This window comes from Pteropus alecto, unplaced genomic scaffold (assembly GCF_000325575.1).
Source record: "Pteropus alecto unplaced genomic scaffold, ASM32557v1 scaffold121, whole genome shotgun sequence".
Taxonomy (NCBI): domain Eukaryota; kingdom Metazoa; phylum Chordata; class Mammalia; order Chiroptera; family Pteropodidae; genus Pteropus; species Pteropus alecto.
This window is the reverse complement of record NW_006434369.1, coordinates 13870291-13878410: the sequence shown is the minus strand read 5'-3', so window position 1 is coordinate 13878410 and position 8120 is coordinate 13870291.

The following is an 8120-nucleotide window of genomic DNA, read 5'->3' as shown; positions in this document are numbered from 1 at the left end:
GTTCTGCACTAGACATGGAAAACTAGAGTTCATGCTGTGAAAAAAATGGGAGTATTTTGTGAAAAATCTTACTTTTTTCTCCCATGTAGTTCTAAAATTCCACTTGTTTTTTCAACTAAAGTTATGCTACTGGTCTGCAAGGAGCTTGTTATAACATGACTACCACAGGATAACCAAGTGCAATTTTTTTACATCGCAGGATACAGCACAATTTTTTAAATCACACCAGCAAGATACTAACACATTTAATTAAAACAAGCAATCCTGAAGAATAATAAATTTAAAGCAAAGGTCAACCTTTATGTCATCACCCTCCTTATCTCCTATTTCCTTCTCCCAGAACTAATGAATATTGTCAGTGATGTGTATATTCTTCTGTGCCTTTACATATGCATATATACATAAATATAGATACATATAAATATAGATACATATATGTATATATTACATGATCATGCCATAGTATGGTTCTGCTATGGTTCTTTTATTAGTTAATATTTCTCGGAGATCCTTTAAAATCAGTAAGGAGGCTCTACTTCATTCTTTTTAAAACTGCATGGCTATATTCCATAATATAGACATAGTTTATTTGACCAGTCGATGGATGGCCATTTATGTTATTTCCAATATTTTATTACTGCCAGCAATACTAACATTCTCATAAGATCCAGCTGAGAAGCAGCCTTCAAGCGGGTGGTATCAATTTACATTATCTCTAGCTGCTTTGAAAGTATTTGTTTCTTCCCCCCTAATCAATGCTGGCTATCATCGGTCTTTTACATTCTTACCAATATATTGGGGATATCTCACTATCTAAGTTTGCATCTACCTAATTACCATTTGCGGTTAAATATCTTTCCATAAGATTATCAGCCACTTTATTTCCTTTTCTTGGAATTACTTATTCAAATTCTTTGTTCTTCTTCTATTGGTATAGTGGGGGCGTTTTTTTGTGGGTTTTTTTCTTTTTTTCTTTCTTTTTTTCTTTTTTCTTTTCTTTTTTTTTTTTTTTGGTGGAGGGCAGAGAATAGGAGCAATAGTCTAGATATTAATCTTTGGTCTACTAAAAATGTTGCAATGTTTCATCCAAGTCTCTCACTTAACTTTGCATAACTTTATTTTATCTTTTGCCTTGCAGGACTTCTAGTTTTTGTACAATCTATAATACAATTTCCATTGAATCTATGCATTGCTATAAATTAGATTCTTCTAATCTGCATTCTTCAGAGAAATAATCTCTTGAACATAAATGAAAAGAACTTGGGAGAGGAAGTCGTAAATAAACTTAGTAGGAAAATAAAAGAATCACATACCTCCTACCTTTCTGTTCTTTCTAGCCCCTGTATCTTTTGACAGGAAGTTTGGATCTGATAAGAGGTTTAGAAAAATAAGTACACTGGTTTGGAAACTTGTACAAAAGTATTGAGAAGAAGTCAAAGATCACTGCTATTAGGAGGTGATTCTCCATGGATCTCTCATGTTTCTGCGCATCTTGCAGGCAGAGGGAAGGAATACCTTTGCTCCAGATTATCTTTTCAAGAATGTTTGCACAGAGAACAGCCTTGGATGACAGAGGTAGTGTTTCCCTCTGCAGCACAGGGCTGGCTTATTTGCTGTTCAGAATAACAAAGATAATATGTTCCCCAAGTAAAGGTTGGCAGGCTTGCTTACAGCCCATTACAAAAGACTGGGGTTTCCTAACCTCAGGGCCTCTCTCCTGTAACATTCTACTGTATGTGGAGGTGTCATCTGGCCCTGTTTGCCTACACTGTGGGAACTGAGGCTTGGGAACCAGCAGAAGAAAATCATGATGCTCTGGTTACTACAATTGCCACGAGTATCAAGCTGTTCTCTAACCCAGGAGCCTCATATCTTCTTCCAGCATCCATAAATGTGTCACAGGGTAACTTGTCAACTTTGCGAGTAAGTAAGATCTCAAAACTTTCATAGTTCCCAACAGTCACCATGTAACGAAAGATTAAAACCCTTCACAAACTCAAGTCTGTTCCAGTCAGACTTATCTGCCTACAATACAAAAGTATCCAATCAAGTTCTTCTCTTAAACTAGTCCTTAAATGGTTAAGGAGAGATCTGTTGTAAAGATTTTTTACACTTTCTATATAATTACTGGGAGTCTAACATTCAAAACGTTTTCATGTAGAAGAAGTAGACTTATTCTGTGCAGCTACAGAGCAATGAACTGAGGGGCTCTGTATATATTTTCAGCTCATTATAAAAGGAAAAACAAATTCTAAAAATTAGAGTTATTCAAAATAAATTTTGAGGAAATAAGCTCTCTGCTAACTTAACGACTTATGGGACCACTACATGGGGAAGAGATTAGACTAGAAGATTACAAAGATTCCTTCAAATTTGAGATGCTACAGGTAAAAAAGAGTATTTTAGTGAACCATCTAATCAATTTGTTTTCATAGCAAATAACGGAGAAGGTGAGCTGCTAGATCCATCTGGGACTCTCAGAAGGCTGCATTTAAATGACCATCATGAGTTTAAGGTCTAGTGCTGAGTCTTGCAGAAACTCAGTCAAGTCTATTTCACTCACAAGTGAGTTGGTGGTGGAGAACTGATTCATGTTAACCTAATTTACCGGGAGCCTGATTTATAAACCAGAAAACCAGTCCCTTAATTTTAAAACAAAAGTCAAACTTTTCTAATAACTATAATTTTCTAGTCCAATATACAGGGGACTCTATCCCTTCCCAGCTGCTAAGTACTAAAGAAACAGAATTAATAACCAGATGTTTGTCTGGTACACCAAACCAAGTAAAAGGGATCAAATGATCCCAGAGCTTACTTTATCTGATGGGATGCATTAGACAGTTTCATTAGATGCTGATGAAATTTCTCTTTTCCAATGTAGAATATACTTTTTTAGAGACCAAAATGTTCTTGTTCATTAAACACAGTGTCTTTCTTCTTTGACAGTCCTAGAAATATTCAACAATTCTTAGCTTCTTCCTCCCTCTCTACACCCTATGATGCTCATCACCCTACTGTTTGCACTTTATAACAGGTTTATGCATAGTATCAAGTTTGCACAGTATTACTTAATAATCCCTTTTTAGATTGGCTGCTTCCTAAATATATCTAAGAAAATATATTAACTTCATCAGTAATAAAGTATGAGATACATCCTTAGGCTTAGTTTCTAATTCCCAGCTCCACCATCTCTTAGCTGGGTGTTTTTTGTACAGGATAACTTCTATAAGTCTCAGTTTCCTCATATATACTTATGGTTAAAGATCAACAATCACGTACATAAAAAATATAAATCTAAATGCCTAAAAAATTATAAAGTAATAATCATAATAACCATAGATAATAACAGCTTATAGGCCATGTTACAATTGATGGCTTTCCGGTGTACAGTTCATCCTATCTGTGATGTGAGGGTCTTATGAGCCTTTAGTTTTCAACTGCAATTGGCATTTTTTTTTTTTTATTTTGCCCTACATTCTAGTTCCCATCTTATTTTTGAGACCCATAGCTGTCTCTGTAATGGTATGTGTTGGAATATTTCATTTTCTTGCACTATAAAAGGAAAATTGTGTGGAAAATTGTGCACAGAGGGTTATTATCAACAGAAGTGTGTTACAGTGGGAGGAACCTGTTGTAGCGAGCGGAATTTCACACAAGTTCATTCTGGACCTTTCACTGTGAACAGGATATTTTGTCAAAGAGTGGCAATGAGACATAGCAAGGAGAAAAAGGGATATGCCAACAGTAAAACTGTGTGGGCAGCAGAGCTGGCGGCTAGCAAGCAAAAACGTCTGTCACATTTTGCACCACAGACAAGAGCTTGTTGAGATTAGCCTTTCAGATCCCAGACAAGGACACTTCTCAGCTGCTCCAGGAAAGATGGTCGCTTCACTGCCACAGCACTTGGCAGTTTCTATTTTAATTCCAGTGTCCTGGCTGAAACAAGGGAACTCAGAAGAGCATCAAAAAAGAGAAGTAACCCGAATTCTTTTCACATTATAAGTTTCAATACAAAGGAAGATAAAGGGCATGACTTAATTTTCCCAAGTTAGTTCATTCATTTTCAATGCCAAAACCAACATCAGTCTAACACAGTAATCCACTTACTGAAGGTGAAAGCCAAGGTGTGAAAAGTTCTGTGTTGACAAAGTTTTGCATCAACTGCTGCCTCTAAACAACATGTAAAAATGTGTCATTTAATTTTAGTCTTATAATAAAGAAGTGCTTTCCCAAACCTACTCAGGAGCACAGGCTGTCACTAAGCGTGCTCTGAAATCAAACAAAGGATTCCATCTGCTAAAATGTACAAGGAGCCAGGACTGAGGACTCCATCATTTTTTATGTTCTTGTGAGCACTCTTAACAAGTGTGAAAGTGTCCCAACTAAATCTTTTACTCAGGTTCTGCTGTGCATATATAGACCCAGGTGGGGGGCAGAGGGAGGATGTACACAAGTGTGTGTGTGTGTGTGTGTGTGTGTGTGTGTGTGTGTGTGTGTTTGTGTGTATTCTATATTAAAATGTATCAGAAAAGAGTGATAAATAAGGCAAATGAGTAAGGTACCAAAGACCATAATTAAAGACGCTTGAGAGCAATTAGATGGTATTAACTCATTCATTCAACCAACCCCACCTATTGTGTTCCTCCTAGATACCAGACATTGTGCTGGGTCCCCAGGGAGATGTAGAGGTGACAGACACAGAGTTACTCTCAAGAAATTCCCAGTCTAATTAATACACAAACAGTGGTGACACCAAGCAGAAGAGCCATAATATAGGGCAGGTAAAACACTTTAAAGTCTCTGAGGATGACAGTTATTGCCACATGCCATCTTCTAAGAGTACTGGAGACATCTGAGAAGGGGATTGGTGAACATGTCTTACTACCAGGGGTGAAGTTTGTTGAGTCCCTTATGGGAGAGAAATGTAAAGTACATAGAAAAAAAAAAAAAGAATAGCTTACAAGGATGAGTTTATAATATGAGGAAAGAAAATATACCTACATAAGGAATATGTGAAACTTTTCTATTTTTCAGCCATGAATTTTAGCAAATTTAGCAATATTAAACACTGTTCTTGTGAATCAGAATTACACCTAAGGCAAGATTGGGCTCCGATGTTTCTTTTTTTCATGGATATTGAACACAAATACTGCCATCCTAAGAGGGGACATTCTTGGAAATATTGTTTCCCCTAGGCCTCTCCTTGATAATTCCGATCACAGCATAATTAGGATGTTTGGAGGTTAATTGGGAAACTGAGATGTCCACAAGCCCAGGCACTGAACTTTCAGTTAAGAAGTCACTTCCTCCAGAAAACTACCCTGAATCAGATTCATTCCTCTGATTCTTGAATGCCTACTGTGTGCCATGCACCATGGGAGAGGGCGGCTGGTGGTCAGGGTTAAATGATATACCATGCAGGCTCACACTTAGATGCCTGCCCTCTTTGCTCCCAACCCACATGCAGCTAGATGTTCAGAGCTCTCACTAGCCCTTTTCTCTGATGGTTGAGTTGCTTGCCTGAATACCCTGCTAATCTGTGAAGTCCTTGGGCAAGGACGATGACTTTTATCTTTGTATTTCTAAAGCCTGGCACATTCTAACAGAGAAGCAGCTCACCTTACAGATATTTCTTCGTATTTATTTAAGGATTTTATTTTATATGCTTACCAACACACCAAATTTGGCTCATTGCACAATATTTTTTAAACTTATTTATTTTTCATTTCTTTTTGAACAAACATTTTTATGTATGAATGTGTTTAGATCTTTCCATTTGTCTCTATATTGTGCAATGACCATTTTAAATGCAAATATAAGAACATTCACCTTGTATGCAGAATCACTGAAATTATACAATTTTTATTTTGTAGCTCATGTATGCATACATATTTTATCCTTATCAGAACATTGGAAACACTGAATAAAATTGACCAAATGGAAAAAAATTAACCAAATTTTGTTTATTTCACCTCTCCATATGTGCTCATCCTACCAATACTTTCTATCTTCAGCTTACTGATAAATAAGGACGAACCAGAAGGAAAGGAACTATGGGTTACCCTATCTCTTTCTTTTCTTTATGTAGTCATTTTCAGCATAAGCATTTAGCTAATACAGGGAAATAACGTGAATGAGAAAGGATATGATAGAATTCCTTGGTAGTTGGTGCTTATTAGAATACTATTGCCTTCTTTCCATAGTCAAAGCATGGCCTGGTTCTAATTAAAATTGTGGCCCATTCTTCTCTCTCCCCATTTCTTCCCCGTACTTGCCCTCTCCTCTCCTCAGTTTACTCAGTTGTGAACATGAGACACTTGCTTTGTGCTCACTTTGAGTCTTGCTGGACTCCCACGCATCTTAGGTCCACTGGTTCCATGCTCATGGGACATCGTGAAGGCTACATGTGAATAGGGCAGCAGGAAAGTGTAGACACAGTATTACATGTATCTCCTCTGCTCACACGCATGCTCCACCATCCCTTTGGACTTCACTCGCAAAACATGGCTTCAAGGATAAAATTATTAAGAATTTTAGGATGGCAACATCCAAGACCTTCTGAATGTAAGGCCTTGTGCAACTCTACAAAGCAGGCCCTAGCTGTATTGAATGGTCACAACCAATCATACCTTCTTCCAAGCAATAGCTGGATTGAAAATAGCTAAAAGAGACAGCCTCATAGCTTCAAGACTAGAACAATAAAGAATACCACTATTCCAAGTCAGACACACTGAACATATTACAGTGCGACTTTAAAAGCCATCAGACATGACTCTGACATTCTATTAAATTCAATAGACAGTTATTGTGCTGAGCACTATGCAAAAACCCATCAGGATAAGGGTCGGGTGGGGGAATGATCCTTGAATGAATAGACACTGTCCGTGACCTAAAGAAACTAGTCTAGCTTAGGACAGATAACTGCAGAACAGAATTGCCAGACAGATTATGGCCACTGCTGTGATGGCGAAGGAAGGAAGGAAGGAAGGAAGGAAGGAAGGAAGGAAGGAAGGAAGGAAGGAAGGAAGGAAAGAAGGAAGAAAAAGCAAGCACACACGCACTTTGGAAGCACAAGGGAGAGAGTATCTGATTTCAACTGGGGGGACAGAGGTTTATGAGCTATAGATGCCATTTGAACTCGTCCTTAAAAGTGAGTAAAATATTGATAAAGGATGGGGAAAGGACATTTGTCTTAGCTTGAATTCCCCTGAGAAGTAGAGCCTGAGACAAATGTTTATATGCAGGTAGTTTATTTTGGAAAGTGATCCCACAAAACAAAAATGAAAGGATTGGGAAGAGGGAAAGACAATCCAAAGATTTATCCCTGAGCCGGTAAGTGTTCTGGGCAAATGGGGCCTAGTCCCACTGGAAGCTACTGAGGAGCCATGTAAAATGCACCTCTGCCCCAAGATTGTTGGGCAGTAATTTGTCCACTGGCTCCCAGTCCTCACTGGTCCAGGGATGCCCCAGGACTGTTAAGGAACTCCTTAGGGTTTCCAGGTTTGCACATGCCCAAGAACGGCTGAGCAGGCTCCCCCGGTTATCCCACACTGCAGTGGAAGAGACGCCCGCCCAGAGGCAGACAATTATACGTGGTGCAGCTGAAGTGAGGTGTGGTCCGGCTACACCTGTGCACTGCTGGTTGCCACAGCAACACCTGGAACAAAAAGGTGTGGTGTGAAAGAAGCATTAGAGATGTTCTACACAACACCTAGCTAGCCCAGTGCTTCTCAAACCTAAGGGTGTGTCAGACTCCCCGGAGGGCTTATTAACACAGATAGATGGGCCCCACCCCAGAGTTTCTGGTTCAATAGACTTAGAGTTGGGGCTGATAATTAACATTTCTAACATGTTCTTTGTTTGGGCATTAAGGCTTTTGAAGACAGCTGTCCACTCCATACAGGGACGGGAGACTGATCTAGCAGGAGAAAGAAAAGAAGTTTCTTAAAATGAAAAAAAATTGTGCATATCTCCAGGAAGAGCATAAATTGACTTCCTAACAATAATAGAATTGGTATGCATTCATGTGTACCCATCACCACGGATAATCTACTGTGAAAAGCTTGTCTATTAATAATCTAATGAGAATTTCAACAGCCAAAAGTGAAGAAGGTTGACGT